This window comes from Colias eurytheme, chromosome 9, assembly GCF_061535395.1.
Source record: "Colias eurytheme isolate Ceu_HAF_F1 chromosome 9, ilColEury1 Martin Lab GWU primary, whole genome shotgun sequence".
Taxonomy (NCBI): domain Eukaryota; kingdom Metazoa; phylum Arthropoda; class Insecta; order Lepidoptera; family Pieridae; genus Colias; species Colias eurytheme.
Window position 1 is genome coordinate 2,879,140 of NC_142988.1, and position 15,747 is coordinate 2,894,886.

The window sequence follows — 15,747 nt, forward strand, 5'->3', positions numbered from 1 at the left end:
GTGTTTTTGTAACATTAATCCAGTAAATTGATAGCGTCGATCAAATCGATTTACACCGATGAATCACGGCGTATTCCATGAAAAGTCCACACGGTTGTGTAATTTCATTTTTTGCTAACGTTCAATTTATTTTTTACTCTTGATTTGATGTTTTGTAGGAGCCGTAAATTGTTATTCCTCCACTACTATAGACCGGTTTCGAGAGCTACTTTAAAGGTGTTAGCTACTGTTTGTACTAAAGCTCGGCTCAGTTGTATATTGTGGAAGTCGATCTCGGTGTTTTGCAATATCCATCTACGCGAGATGTTGGACAAGATGTTCGATAAGGATTGTCAGCGTGACAAGTTCCTATAAAAGGTTTTAGTCAACGTTTTCCCGCTGTTCGGCCTTCCACACGAGCCTCCGAATGGACTAGTGTCAACGAGACAATTTATAATATTTACCAGTAATTACTCACGACGCTCCAGGATTTATGAGCAATTACGGGACGCGTTCGAAGTGTGGAAGCTATTTGACTTAAGGTGACGTGTAGCTATTTGTTACTTCTACATGTTTGGCGTTAATTGAATGATTTCTAACAAGACTTCAATTAATCTGACACTCAAGGTAAATAAATCCGTGGAAATATATGTTCTAATTTTTATTTACTGAACTACTGCTGAATTTAACACTTTAGTGCTAATTTAAAACGAATTACAATAGGTACATATTAGTTTACAGGCTACCGTTTTCCATTATTTCGGAAATCATGAAATGGCCTCTTAAATTATGACTATTATCTCTCAATTAAAATAAATTAGAAATTAAAAATACATCATAACCAACTTTGAGTTTTGAGTCAGGTTATGTAATATAATATGTAAAGTATTATAAGATCTGTATATTTGTATAATATTATGGTCATTGAAATTACGAATACGCACTAAGAAATTAATCGAATAGCTATTTCCATTGAACTAAAGACTCGTCACTATTGGATCTCGGTCAAAGCAATCCTGATTTGATCCAACACAGCATCCAACAAGCACGCGCGTGATCATGAATATTGTAAATAGAAATAATTAAGGCCAGCTCTATATTGATGATCGATTAATATTCATAAGGAGTCTGGGGTCAGAAAAGTCAGATGTGTATCTATCTGTTGGCGCCCAGTTAGGGTCAAGAATTGGTCGAGATTTACGATAAAGTATTGATGCATTTGGTGACGTCATTTGGTGGTGCACTAATTATTATTATGTTATATAGAAATAATTATGGATACTCAGGATCCTTGATTTACTAGCAAGCAATTACGTCATAGTTATTACCTACCTACACCTATTCCACAGCTAGCAGGGTATTTATCTCGCACTGTAAAGAATGAGTGAAATTCAATTAGCATTCAATTAAAATGATTGATGAGTCGTTTGAGGGTTATGCGTATCTGTTTGTCTGATGCATTATATAGGTCACCGGTGATTGGTCACTATGTCCTTGATATGATAAAGCAAATGCAATGTGACCTCTCATCGATACTTCTTAGAAACTCGAATAATAAATAAGGTTACGTTTTGTAGATGAATTCAGCTTCATGAATTATTTCATGTTACACTAAATAGCAACGATTATAAGAATTAAGCTTAGGCTTAAAATATTGGGAAATCTATATCTGGTTAATTATAAGCAATAGTTCTGACACTACAATTACTATTGTTACAAACTTCCGTGTCTTTCGCCTTTGTAATCTGTTTATAACTTTTCTGCCAGTGTATATAGTTGCATTGTTATTTTCAGTTTGCGATAAAGTTTTACTGGAACACGTGCAAGGCTAATATTCTGACAATACTTAGTTCCACGAATGTTGTGCTGTTAGCGCAAAGTCGATAGTTCCGCCCGTGAGATATCGCGGTTTCGTAATAACAACATGGTTATGGTTTGGGAGATAGCACACGAATTTCGTATTGCGGTTTTTGTTTACCACATTTATATCATTTTATTAGAAGGAGGAGAATGATCAGTTTGCTGGAAATTGGTGTTGTATTTCTAGAAGGATATTTATATGGTTAGATTGAAAAATTTCGTTCACAATTTTCAGTGAATTTGTTATTTCTATCGTGAAGTTATCACGTTTACGTAACTTTATTCCGTTCACATTATGATAGAAGATCAATAGTTGGGAAGGTGCACATAGGTAACAAACATCTTGAATTTTAAAAAATACTAAAAAAAAATCTGGCGCATACGATTTGTTTAAAATACACACATATGAATGTCAACTTACACACTCCCAACTAAATGAGACCAAGCATCAAACTGGGTCATATAAAAATCATCGAGCTGTAACGATTCTCATGTTACAGTAATGTTGATTTGATTCAGTCAATAGCGATTTGTCTCAAATGGCTTGATCGTCAGCTGACGTGACTGTTATCTGGTTACCTACGACTGTGGTTAGATAGGGCATGCGCGGTGCGTCACCGCGTGGATGAGTCTCTTACCTTTGGACATAATATTATGATGATTATTATAACTTTTATCAAGAACGTGCATGAAAGTTGTGGAATATGGTATCCTCATCTGCCTAGCTTTGGTCTTTGAGGATAGGGAATGCATGTGGTCTTTTAATAACATCATCGCATGGTTCATTCTTTGGGCACTGATTAAGATCCTTATTTATTCTACTACTTCAGATAGTACCTATATTTTATTATATTATTAACAAAACGACTACTAAGAAGCAAGTATACGATTAATAGCTAAGTTGGTAATCAGTAGCTCCATTCAATCAACTGTGCGATTTACAAACACTTGATTGTATTGATATCTTTCTTCGTTACTCGTTACCTATCAAAAAAAAAAGTGAATCTTGTGGGTTTCGACTGACTTTTTAGATAACTTTGAACAGAACAAAATCTGGTTTGTGTTACAAAGTGTAACGTAGTTGTTTATTCATTGTGTCCTGTTTACTTTTTGTTTCACTATAGCTATTTCTATGAAGTTCTATTTAAGGTTTAAACTTTAAAGTGTAAAGTAATATTGTATTAAATATTTGTAAGCTTAATTTTAAATTGATATTAATTATTTGTATAACATATTGTGTATTTTGATAAATTTTAATTTGTTATCTCGTTCATTAAATATGTTATGTGCATGTGTATCTCTCGCATATTAAATAAATATATGCTAAATAATCTGAAATAAGCAATAAAATTATGCAACGAACTTGGAAGTTTCAAATAAAATACCCGCGATGCTTTTACACAATCTTCTGAATTATCGTCCATAATATATTTTCTTTTAGTTCATGCTTATCTCGAAAAAGTTCTCTTATCTAAATTAAATAAAATCGAATAGTAAAAAGTTTCAAATTATTGACATAAAGGAAGTTCATGTCTGTTTTTACTTTAGAAATATCTAACTTCTTACATAATACAAATAGGTAACTATAAGAATTTATCAGCAATTTCATTATTAACCTTTCGACTGGCCCGTCGAACTCAAAAGCATTGTTATAGAAACAAAATAATTTTTAATTTGGGTAACGGCTTCAGTGAAGTTCGGTCAGTCAAATTTTAATTAAGTGTCATGATTGTATATTATAATGAAATATGCTAATAACCTGGTGGTTTCAGCCTCGTTAATTTTTAATTGGTTTCAAATATCATTAGAGTTGCGAAGTTATTGAGTAAGTGCATTGTGAAGACTGTATTATTCATTTGAGATTCAAAGCTTTTGAAATGTAATTTAGCAATTTATTGCATTCATTTGTAATTTATATTATTACACATCTTTTGTTCTTTTCTCTTAGTTCTCAAGGATTTGCAAATAGCTCTTAGAGCGTTTTCACATTATCCGATCCGATATCGGATATCGGACGCCGATAGCCGATATCCGATATCGGATACAATTTGCCCTTTCACATTGTCCGATAAAATCGTTCCGATATCATCATGAGTGTTGCCAGAAATTTTTAGAGAAAACTAAACTAAATTGCCAGTTGATAAAAAAGGTATAATAAAAAAAAATCAAATGTTATAAATCATATATTGTAAATGTACATTAAAAAAAACTACGATAAAGAAAAACAACTTCAAAAAAGAAAAGTAAAATGTAAAAAAAGATTTGATATCACAAATTACTGCATATTATTTAGATGTGCTATTTACTAAATAGTTTTGATATCGGTCATTTGTATAACATAATATACTTTATATGTTAACACATTATAAATTAAATAAATTTATATCAATACCTACTACAACCTAGTATTAGTTAATAGTTTTAGTAATCCATTCCATTCCATTCCAGTTTTAGTAATACATATTAGTAAATACCTTTCAAAATCTATTAAATGTATTTTTAGCAAGACGTACCTAGTCATTTATTCATTTTTTCACTACATACATTTATAAAAGTTCATGTAGTACCTATGATAAATTTATTAAGTGATCTTTGTTCACATTTTCTTTTCTTTTTCTTATTACACTGTAATATCCTAAAATAATATTGTCACTCGTTCAAATATATTTGTAATATGATTGTTGTAATTTCCTGTAAGTAAAGATACATAAATTATTTTATTCTCATAAACAATTATTTTAGAATTAAAAGTTTCTTTGTTGTAATTTCAAAATAAAAATAAAATCGGTGTGAAATCTCCTCCTTTTTTTGAAGTCGGTTAAAAACAAAGCACTCAATGACAACAATACAATAAACAGCACAACCAACATCCGAGTAGGAGGAGGAGCGAGGCAGAATGAGATAAAATAAAGATGATAGACACTAATGTTTTCGAAGATAGATATTTGAATTTAAGAACGCAATATATTTTTGTTTACTTCAGTTCAGCCAATTGCCGTATATTTTAATACGGCAAATAAAAATACCTGCCGTATAAATCGTATTTTAAATGCCTATAAATACTTAAATGTGTGTTGTCTTAATAAAAAAAGGTTTCTTTTAATAGAAAGGGTTTTAGGTTAAAAGCAAAGAATTTTTTCAAAGATTGAGCGCCCTATAAGACTGAAAATACACAAACTAGTGCTTTTTTGCTGTTGGTATACTGCCTTTTCGAAAATTGAGTTGGCAACACTGAACATTATCGTCCGATAGCCACTGGGAATATCGGTGTCGGCTCCGATATCCGATATCGGACCGGACAATGTGAAAGACAGGCACATATTTCATACATTTTACTTCCCTCCGATATCGGATATCGGCTATCGGCTTCCGATATCCGATATCGGATCGGATAATGTGAAAACGCTCTCACAATTATAAACATCATTCTCTTTAGTTGAACTGGAATAAAAATATTCAAGGTATTTTTGCAATGTGTTATCAGTTGGTCGTATTTAAACTAAGTAGGGTAAGATCGTCAGGATTAAGTCTAAAGAAAGCATTTATTAGCAGTATCTTAATGTCTATATTAAAATATTGTTTTGCCTTTATTTTAACCTTAATTTGTTCTAATTATTGGACTTAGTTGTAAATATAACAAATCAGCTCACAAAAATCAATTGCGGTGCTAAATATTTCAAAATTTTCATAACGTTATTACGTTCAAAATTCACATAAACGTAAATATAAATTTCTGCTGATAGCAATCGTAGCGTATCAATTATTTCTTCTTACATCTGTCACTTAGCTCGATTGCCAGTGCGTAAAAATCCAGGCTAATTGGCTTATTATCCCAAATGTGGTGCCATACTACGCTCGCAAAAAGAGAATTGGAAAAAACAATATTTCATAAAGTGAAAGTGTTTAACCGTCGAATGATTTACGATTCACAGCATTCATGGTTATACTGACTTTCGTTTTCAAGCCCATAGTGCAGCCCACGCCATGACCACAACATCACAACAGATAAGCTGATAGCTGAGTGACCACAATGTATCAAGGTGACTTCCAATAGGAATGTTCGTGTCCCGTAGAAAGTTGTTAAATGAAACCAAGCATGAGTTGAACTTGTTTCAGTATTATTATGATTATTAGGTACCGAAAATGTTGGTTATTGCAAATGGAACAATTATCGATTGTAGACCACCTTCCGAGGTGTCCTATGTTGTATGTAGATTGTTCATTGTAGATATTTTTTCATTTAAATATTTTTAACATTTTCTTAATTGCCCATTAGGAAAGTGGTTGAATTGTTACACTGCTACAGTATCGTATCTCATGAATGCAATTTAAAAAAATGCTCATATTCGCATAATAAATACATGAACAGCACTTTTTATTTCTGCACTCGCATAGTCCGATGAAACGGATATCCGGCATGCCTGCAGAGATAAGCCGAGGTATTTTTCCCTCTATTCGAATAGGTTCTATTTAATGCCTAGGTTCTTGTTTCAAATTTCATATGACGTATATATACTTTTACTAAATGTTATGAATGCGTTATTATGTGTTTATTTATCTTTCTTTTAATCTTATGATTTGATTTTTGTGTCTAGAGACTAGAGAGTGGCTGTAGGTTACTTTTTATTTTACTTTGAGCATACGGGCAAATCCGCGAGCTAGTTGTCTTATAAATTGAACAATTATGTATTGTTTGTACCGATTAGATTGAGTTATTATTACTTTAGGCCGCGGGGTAGGATTACGATGACGAAAATAATACGTGGTAAAGGTTTTGTACGAAGCTGCTGCGGTTGGATCGATATCAAGGTTTCGTGGTTGCGTGGTTTTGGGTATCGATTTTGGGACCTACTCACTACCAGCTTGGATATGTTTCTTCAGAGGTTATGAATTAATAACGATTTTATTATGAGGATTTGACATGCGTTTTCTGACTGACTGTTATTCAGACTTTAATGGCCGTTCCCAATATTCAAACTTCGGTTATAGATAGACAGCTATCTCCGATAGCTAGTAAGGTTCTGATAGATACGATATTGGGAACGGCCATAAGATATGTCGATGGTTAATATAAGTAGAGTTACTTTTAAAAACATTTTATCATACTAAATAGTAAATACATTTGTATTACGTCTTGTATTTAATTAGTTCGGTACAGCCATTTTTTAATTGTTTCAGTTGATTTGATTGCATTAATTATGTTTACGTAAATTTGCCTTTCTATCATGCCAATTGGGTAATGTGTGTGGAGAAAAGAGGCGGGAACAATGAAGAGGCGTTGAACTGATCAAAAATTTATTCCACCAGATGGTCACCCCAATATGATATATTACGAAACGTTATGGAATATATTAATAGTAATTTTCAAATGCGACCCGAAGATAAAGCACCTATTAAATCAAAATAGAATGGTGCCATTTACATAATGAGCCTTATTTATTTTCACTACAACGAGTCGGAACATAAGTCTGCTTTCAATATTCTGCAACATTGAGGCAACAGTAGGCTTTGTTCTTAGAAATTAGCAAGAACGCTTTACTTGAAATCGGTGCTAAATTGGTATTTTCATGGAACTGTTACACCATCGTAAGGATCGTTCTTTGTAATGCCTGATTCATATTACACTGCCGTTGGGCATTTGAAAAAGCTGCACGGTAAGATAATTGACAATTGAATAGATGTTTTTGTCGATTTGCGTGAAGTCTGGATCTATGTTGTTTTATGATGATTTCCATCTATGTAAAAAGGTAGATTTTTGTATAGACGAGTAACTTTTGAAATTGTAAACTTTGGGTAAAATAAAATTATTGGCTTGCTGTCTTCAATGTCGAAAAACACGAATTTCAATTTACATTTTGTTTCGCATTAAAAACAATTATTTTGACAGGCTTAAATTGTGCACTCCTTTATATGACAGTATTCATTACGTATTTTACTTAACTGTATCCAATTAATTACAACTGTACATTGTATTTCGATATTGCCTGCTACCGCCCATGGCACATATACAGGCGCCTCATTATTTCTGCTTCGATCTTTTTTATCGGTGACCATTTTGAGAATTATTTACATCGCAACAACTCCTTTGACACGGCCGTACGGTTTTCGTTGAAATTTGTAGGTACTCGGTTTTGAAAACTTGGAAAGGAGGTCAGTAACCGAATCTTTCGATTGGCCTACCTTTGGCGGAATGGGTACAGTATCATGTTACATTATCAGATCTTCGGAAACTTGTCGCTTAACATTGACTCAATAAATGTCTTATTAAAAATATTTCAAGGGATTTTGATTGTTTCGTTTAATGTGTTGATATTAATTTTTAAGATAGTTTAACACTTTCAATTCCATTATGCATTTGTGCAACTATTTCTTATCGTTTACATTGAACATTATTTAATCCTATTTTCCTAATCATCCAAAGACCGAATGAAATAGGACCATTGGACAGTACATTTAATAAAAGAAGTCAAGTTCTATCATCGTAGGTCAGATATTAATTAGGACACCCACACTAGCGCTTATGACTCCGGATCATTTGTTAAATTAGATGATTTGGTAGCGGTACATTCAACGGAGGAATGTAATGGGCGAGATTTAAATTGCCACGCTATCAATGTCATCAATGATAAAACGTTAACAGCGGCGATCGTTTATCTATTGTATGTGATTGCGTAAGGAATTGAACTGAGGGTACTCCAATTTAGCCGCTGCAGGCTATAAAGATTGTATCGAAGTCATTACTGTGTAGTTTTAACTTTGATGTTTATGGTTCATGCGGCTGTAAAGTGCGGGAGGCGTTTTTATGCTGTCTCTGTTCAATTCACTTACGTTCGGCTATCGCTGCTAGGCTAGATTGTAGAATGTATTTCAATAGGTATATGGGACTATATATATATCGGGTATTATCTCGTACATGTGTGTAAAAAATAATGCTTGAAATAATACTGTGCAATGGTCAACTCTCAACAGAAGTTGATGATTCTATGGGACAGAATACAAAAACAATCTCGGTTGGCAAGGGAATTTCGTAAATCGATAAATGTTTCATGGTTAAACTTTGATTTCAAGCTTATAATTTCGTGATTCCAAACATTTATTAAATGCACTACCAATAACTACTTTAATATTGCGAAATGTTTGCTTTGCCATTGCCAGAGCAACAATACGGTTAGCGACCTTGTTCAAGGCACAATTACACAAATGCTGTTGTTATTAACTATAATGGGCTGGCTATTCTGCGACGTTGTCATGTCAATGAGCGGTTCACGCTTTGCACTTATTTCCATTGTAACTGTGCCAAAGGAAATACATTCAACTGCTCTCAATTGGTGTTATTTCACTTATCCTGCCTTTCAATGATACCGCCGGCATATCGGTGTTGATAGTGGATAAACGATAAGTGCCCAGAAGTAGTGTAGATCTTCTGTGATACGGCATTAGGACGAAAATAGACAACGTGTCGTCGTTTTTTTTAAATATTTTAGTGACATTGTATTTCAGTGATATCCGATATCTTGCAATATACAGCTTAAATTCTTAAATGATTTGAAAATTCTAGAAATAGAATCCTGTTGAATTCAGAGAGGTAGGTACATCTTAAAGATTGTATAATCATTAGCGTCTACGCACAGGTGATCTTTAACAAACATTCGTAGCATTCATACAAAAGGTGTGGTAGTACTCCCTAAATGGGGAGAAATGGCAGTGACCAACGACGTGTGACCTCTCCATATGGAGTGACGGTGTTGCCGCTAAATTGCCTTAAACTCATTGTGTTTATTTACAATGGTGAAAGTGAAATCGATTATCGCGTTCGATGTGTTTTGTATTGTGGGATTTTTACGTTTTTGTGCTGTCCACGTGTCGTTAATGATCGGTGATTTGTATGTAAATGGGTACTTCTCAAGCTTTCCTTTAAGCGGTCTTTTTGTGACGAGATTGGCCAAACATATAAAGGTGTTTTTTGTAGCTTTTTTAACCGGTTTTGGTGTTCAAGTCTAGTGTTTTTGGAGTTAACCTGAGTTGATATTTACAAGAAATACGTAATAAATTCTCTCTCGTTGTATAAATTGTGAAATGTTATTTGTTAACAAAATCCAGTACTGTTAAAAGTTTGCCTCATATCCCGTTAGCGAGGTTGTCGTATCCTGCACTAGCTATGCGTATAGTTTTTAATGAGTTTCTGTAACTTTGCGTATTAAAAAGTTTTCCCATTGCACAAAGAGAAATAATTTGTTTTACAAAATACAGCATTATGGACTTTTTTATCATAGTGCATTGTAGGTACTTTAACTATTAAAATTTGATAAAAATTTACATTTATAGATAGTACCTAGATACCATATAACTAAATGTAGGTACAACTTAAATAATATTTAACTCCTTTTTGAATATACATACATATTTACATAATTTATTCTACGCCATCCGTGACACAGTCTAGTTAACTTTTACTTTATAGAAACGTGAGGTTTCAAGGTTACATGATATTATTATGACCAATAAGTTAAACAAGAAATATGTATTCTGTGGCTTTATTATGTTTTGATGACTACCTTTTAAGTAGACTGATATATTCACGTGGTTTGTGTTATTCAGATTAAATATTTAAAAACGTAATCTACCTACCTAAATATAAAATTTCAGCCAAAGTAATTATTCTGGTAATAAGCTCTGATAGCAAACATTCGGATTCTTAATATTAAGTTACTATTGTTGTAATCTATACTAATATTATAAAGCTGAAGAGTTTGTTTGTTTGTTTGTTTGAACGCACTAATCTCGGGAACTACTGATCCGAATTGAAAAATTCTTTCGGTGTTAGATAGCCCATTTATCGAGGAAGGTTATAGGCTATATTTCATCACGCTACGGGCAACAGGAGTGGAGCCACGGGGGTGAAACCGCGCGGAGCAGCTAGTACATTATATTGGACCATAAATAACTGCGTCTTGAATTTACAAACAACGCCTATTTAACTAATTATCCTTATCACTGTATGGATTAATTAGAAATACAATAATCATTGCGACCTTGCATTACAGAGTGCACCACCTTATCAGAGTCATAACAATAATAGACGTGTTCTATTAAATTGTAATCGAACACGAAACAAACACGCTGTGTACTTTTATATGCAGTTTGTGATAAGAGTGAGTTTATTTTCAAGGTCTGCATGGGTTTTTGCAATTGTGATTGATTGGAAACTAGGGATTGTATGGAAACAGGGAATTGTGGAGATTGAAATTGTTCTTATGATAATTATGTAAAATGTTGTCTCGTTTGAGATAAAGAAAAGATCCATTTCTCAAATAGGCATAGATATCTATCTACACTGATACTTGAACTGGCCTCCTATAACCCTGCTAAATAAGATAGGTATAATGTTAGCTGATTCCAAAATAATCTGATTTCAAAAATATTGTACCCAGTCTTGGGGCTTAGCGGCTTAGCGCAACTTGCGTAACCACGAGATTTGACATCTCGAAACTCGAGGAAATCGTCAACTAGAAGCAAAGCCACTGTTATCAGTGACCCAGTGAGATAAAAGCCACAAATAACTCAGTCGCATTTGCTTAATGCACTGTGCATTATCTAGTTAAGAGTTAAGTGTTGGAGTTTTAAAACAGACTTATAAGTATGCAATGATTGTAACGGTGATCTGCGAACGCGATAGCGTTGTTTCATAGAATTTATCGATGTTACACATTAGTACTTCTTTTTCGTGTTAGATAGAAGATACGTATACTTACATGTAAAGTCAATTTGCTCATTTTCCATCCTTTGATAGAAACGTTAGAAACCGTTTGTGTTAATTCTAGCTATGAATAAATATGATATATTTCAACACAAATAATGGACGTTCAAGCTTTATCGTGCTAAAACTATTAAAGCAATCGCAAATTGAAAGGCCAGACGAATTAATTGTTTAATTGCGAAGTACAGTTTCCTACTTTCTCCAGTAAATCCCAAGTTAGTGAAGATGGAAAGTGAATGGTGAATAATGAAGTTGTAGCGCCATTCCGGGAGGCTGCCGAATATGGTCCGTTTGGACTGTTTACGGATCACCGTTATAGCTGATAAAGACATGTTACAGGCTTTTGTACTTGTCGCAGGGTTATTGTTAAACTATTGCACGTCATATGATTGTTTCGTAGAATGTTAGAAAGGTTAGAGTTCGAGCGAGCGAAGCGAATGCGTTGTGGAAGCGATGTCTTGTTATTTAAAATTTTGATGGAAAAATTGCTAACTACGTTCAGTTCGTAATAGACACCAACATGAAAATAATGTTAAAATAAAAATAGCTATTTAAAATTTTGATATTAACAAGACATATCTTTAATTATGACAATTATTATAAAACAAAAAGAGGATTTTCCGATACCGGGAATCGAACCCGAGCCTCCTGGGTGAGAGCCAGGTATCCTAGCCACTAGACCATATCGGATGTTGTGGGAGCGGCGTAAAATGTGCATAACATTCGCAAAGTGTAAAATTGCTTCGACCTTAATGTGCTCCCGAAATGGGTCGTTGTAACTGTGACATCATGCAGGAAACGTGCATTATACACGTTTGTTCTCAATTGTTACCAGCATTTTAGTAATAAATTTACCTATTTATTCATCATTCCTAAAAGTAACGTATGCTTTACACACATGAGTAGATAAACTGTACCATATTTATTATTTAGTCCTATTTATCCACACATGTGCAGTGTGCTGTTGATTTTTACAAAAATGCCAATTTTGAAAGTTGATATTGCCCGAAGATATGATTACTTGACATAAAGTGATCATAACTCTGCATATAAAAGCTCTTTTAATTCAATTCATTACGAGAATCAATTACGAGCATATTTGCATACCGTTGGTTGCAAATACATTCTTTCAACCTTCCAATGTAACAATCTCTGATAGCAGCGAACTATTTTCTTTTATGGTGGTATTAAGATAAGCTCGCCTGCATGTTATTTATTGCTAATTATTTCAGTCATTCGTGACAAATATTTCTTGATAAGAATAGAATATTATGCTTTGTACGTTTTTAATGTCACTTCTATTGTGTGGTTTTCAGTTTTGCTTTTGGTATTGTTTGTAGAGCTTTGTTTTAAAACGTATATGGGCTACATGTTTTTGTCGGTCATATTATTCATAAAAATATTTTGAAAACTACCTATTGTAAATGTACAAAATACGAATCTGAAGTTAAAAAAAAGTAGGTGGATTTTGTATATTATAATTTATAATATTGTGCAGTGTAACAGTTTGAGACATTCATATTTGTCAATCACGTGGTGAACGTAGCGAGGATCCTTTCTGATGTTCTAGATAATGGGAGAAACCCAGTGCAATATTTTTAAATCAATGTCACTGTGTAATTTATACCGTCTTGTTATAAACCGTTGTAGAAAAACATAATTTTTACATGTAGCATTCTTATTTAATATATCTGGATTTCGCGTAACGTGTGATACGTTATTACCCTCGTTTGAAGTAAGCTGCTTGGCCTTCAGCCAACCGAAAGAAATCTGTTTGAAAATAAGAAATTTTTCACGTGTGTGGCACTAAGTAGCCCATACTCTCCTGAACGGATGTACGTGTATACATACCGCTAGGCAAACAAACAAACAACCAGATCGGAGTCCATCAAATGTTTATTCATGTTAATTCACCACAAAGCTAAAATCCAAAAATACTCCCGTAAATTTACCGCACCTGTGCCGTATACAGCTTGTACAAACAATCTATGTACATCACGTGACGTCGAAGGCTGACTCTAAAATACATTCCGAATGTCCATCGGAAAATTTTAAAACGCCCGACGATTTACAATAATTCATAATTTTTTACGCCTCACATTCTTTCTTAAAATACAATACAATGGACGAAGGGAAGATGCTTTATGGGCCATAAAGCTTACTACGAATCGTTGGGGCCACAGCTGTTGAAATAATATTGGATATAAACTGGACTATAATTAATGATTCCGGGTTCTAAATAGCAACGTAATGATAGTATATCTGTAGCTTGATATTACCGGGTTTAATGTCTGCAATGATAATGAAAGTTATGATTCTTGCAATAGAACTATGGTTTAGTTTCACAATGCTCGTTTTTACTTCGATCATTGAAATTAAATTACAATTCTCTCTTTATGCCTCTCATAATCTAATCATGATAGATTTAGCCATTTCATAAATATACGATTATTTAGAAATAATCTCGTAGGTATTTTTAAGAAAATTCATCTGTAATAAATGTTGTCGTTCATCTATCATAAGTTCAAGAATAAAATCAAATGTCTTTTCATAAATTGAGCGAATTCCCTAAGCAACAGCAATACCACGGGGAATAACTAGTTCATTATAAAACAGTAAAGCCACAATGTCTTTGTTATATATACACGACTGTAATTTATGAACTCCGTGTTACTTTGAACATGCTGAGACAATGCCATCTGTTACTAGGGATTTTTAAATACACTAATATTACGGGCGTATTGTTATGTTCACGTTTCCGCTATGTTACGAGTCATTACTTTAATTTTAGATGTCACTTGTCGAGAAATTGAGATGTTAGCGTTCATGCCAAGCGATGAGTCTGGATTGAGTGATTCAGCTATGTATACCATTGAGAAAACCGAGATTTAGAGAGCCGAGATGTGTATTGAAGATGACGTATATCACCTTTGCATTGAAAATAGTAATGGACACTTGATATTGCTTTTTATCATTACACCCGTCTCATAATCATAAATAGAATTGAAAGCGATACGATTCTATACAATTCTACACCGTTGGAATAATCGTAATCTCATTAAAATCCACATCTTAACATGCCATTTAAAAATGTTCATGTTTCTTCGCCCACGTTTGCCAATGTGTCAAACGCTCGTCCGATGTCATTGGAATGAACTACACCTGTTCAGGTGGGCGGCATTGTCATGGCCGTCATATAAATATATGTACTTGGAAACTTATAATTATATTAATCCTAAAATGTACTAATACAGCCAAACATACTTCAACATTACATGTATGAGTTTTAAAGCTTCTGCTAAATTCTAGTAGACCAATTCAAAGGTTTCATGATATGTATTTAAACACAACGTTATCATTACGCAATAGAATCGAAGAAAAGTTTTCTCGGTCAATCGATGCTTAAGTAGCAAAGTTCAAGGAAACGTGTAGTCGGGTGATTCAGACGCAGACACCGTGACTTCGCTTCCGCTGCGACCTGATGCATTAGCTTTGGCATACCACGCGTCGTGCAAATTTCTACGACCCCTGTCTGTTTCAATTTATAAATAATCCCGAATGGCCAGTGGTCGCGACGGTGCGGCAGACCGCGGACGGCGCGGGAGCGCACCGAAATGTTTTCCCCTCGGAAACCTGGACCTGCCGCGATGTAGCGCTGACGGCAAGCGACCCGAACCGCGAGTGAAACCGGTGATTTGTGACCTTTTTAGTGATATAAGGAAAACCGCTTCCGCTCATACCCTACGCGGTTCACTTAGCGTTTTATTTATTCATCAAATAATTGACTTATATATTTGACGTTCAGTATTTGCACATGTGTTAAAGATTTCTCGTGTTCATCTGATTAAGCAAACCTGTCGTTTCCAATTTGCTGAAGAGTGAATAGTTGTCTGACACTTTTGAAATTTTCCTCGTGTGATTTATGAAGTGAAGTCACGGATCTCATTCAACTTTTAATGAATGATGGTTCTTTTTGGTCGACGTTAGTGGAAGTCGTATTCGATTTCAGGGAGTGATTCTGTTGGATCGACGGATGAATGCATTAGGATATCTAATTTTATCTCACTTAGTTCCTCGTTAAGGACTCTTGAACGCGTCTCCATAAATACATCGAGACGGTCAAGTATGTCACTAATGCAATATGTCCATAC

At 34.0% G+C, this 15,747-nt stretch overlaps 1 protein-coding gene and 1 non-coding gene across 2 annotated transcripts in view; one reads left to right on the forward strand and one right to left on the reverse strand.

The window, feature by feature from the left end:
* LOC149905676 (rho GTPase-activating protein 23-like) overlaps nucleotides 1-15,747 on the forward strand; it is a 311,247-nt gene that overhangs the window by 14,677 nt on the left and 280,823 nt on the right. The gene's annotated exons all lie outside the window — the stretch shown is intronic.
* Nucleotides 12,215-12,286, reverse strand: TRNAE-CUC (transfer RNA glutamic acid (anticodon CUC)). Its single transcript has one exon. It is a non-coding gene; the product is annotated as a tRNA-Glu (tRNA).